This window comes from Octopus bimaculoides, chromosome 1, assembly GCF_001194135.2.
Source record: "Octopus bimaculoides isolate UCB-OBI-ISO-001 chromosome 1, ASM119413v2, whole genome shotgun sequence".
In the NCBI taxonomy this organism is placed as follows: Eukaryota; Metazoa; Mollusca; class Cephalopoda; order Octopoda; family Octopodidae; genus Octopus; species Octopus bimaculoides.
This window is the reverse complement of record NC_068981.1, coordinates 4,140,577-4,142,025: the sequence shown is the minus strand read 5'-3', so window position 1 is coordinate 4,142,025 and position 1,449 is coordinate 4,140,577. Positions and strand designations below refer to the sequence as shown.

The window sequence follows — 1,449 nt, the reverse complement described above, 5'->3', positions numbered from 1 at the left end:
TGATGATGATGATGATGATGATGTATCAATACCAACCAATGACGTTTCTCTGAAAGAAATGGAGAAACTTCCAAAATACAAAGACCTGGAAATAGAGGTAACTCGAATGTGGAATCTAAAAACAGAAACAATTCCTATCATAGTAGGTGCCTTAGGTATAATAAAAAAATATTCAGACAAATACATAACAAAAACACCAGGACTTACAAATATATATAACATACAGAAAATTGCACTACTGGGCACTGCACACATTCTACACAAAACACTTTCAATACAGTAACCATAAGAGCATCACAGCAAACCACAGCACATACCCAAGGCACACAGAGCTGTGTTCAATAGTACAGTGAAAGCACATGATGAAAATAAGACTACTGAATAATAATAATAATAATAATAATAACAATTTCAAATTTTTGCCACAAGGGCAGCTTAGTGGAGGGGATTAAGTCAATTACATTGACCCCAGTGTTTCACTGGTACTTAATTGATCCTGAAAGGCTGAAAGGCAAAGTCAACCTTGGCAGAATTGGAACTCAGAAGGTAGCGACACACGAAATACCACTAAGCAGTCCATCCAGTGCAGTACCAATTCTGCCAGCTCACCACCTTAATATATTATAATAATGATAATAATGATAATATGTCCCATATACTGAGAAGGGCATTGTTGCTGTGAATTTTCTTTCCCTTTTCCTCACCTTTATTTTTTGTTTTCTTCATTTCTTTCATTTTTTTCCCTATTCTTTAAAAACTTTTCTTCTTCCCTTTTTCTTTATTTCTTCCCTTTTTTTCCTATCACATGACTTTGTAAATGAACAATCTGGTGTGTTTATTTTAATGTATACACTGAGTTTCTTTGCCCTAGGTGTTTTGAAGACACTCGGCAAGAAATAAAAACAAAACTGAAAGAGGATAACGATAATGGTAATAATAATAATAATAATAATAATAATAATAACTGTCCTCCATGAGACTATCCCTGGTTCAATGCAACATAGTTTCTATTTTAAAGTGATCTAAATTAAAAAGTTTCCATCAAAATTTCAGCTAAATTATGTTGCAAACACCAGCTTAATAATGACAAACTCATTTTAATTAAACCTTTCATTACTTTCAGAATTAATTAAAACAAAGGCAGTGTATTTCAACAGGAATCTGGTAACAAAAGTATTGAAGTAATCTAAAACTTCTCATTAACCCTTTTGTTACTAACCCGGCCGTAGCCGGCCGAGCGTACCCATTGTTATTTAAATGTATATTTGAACCCAAATTTCGTTAGTACATTCGTTAAAACACCTGATTTCACTTTGCAAACAGTTGAGTTATTGTCTCTGACACTGTTTGGCGTGATATTTGAACTCTGAATTTTGGAAGATTATTTTCCACATTTTTTGCGGCGTTAATTTTTTTCAACTTTGAAGATGGAGAGGAGTTTCATGCTAT

General features: G+C 33.3%; 1 protein-coding gene across 1 annotated transcript in view; it reads right to left on the bottom strand.

Moving 5' to 3' along the window:
- Window positions 1–1,449, bottom strand: part of LOC106882205 (E3 ubiquitin-protein ligase RNF123) — a 105,287-nt gene that overhangs the window by 19,251 nt on the left and 84,587 nt on the right. The window lies entirely within an intron of this gene.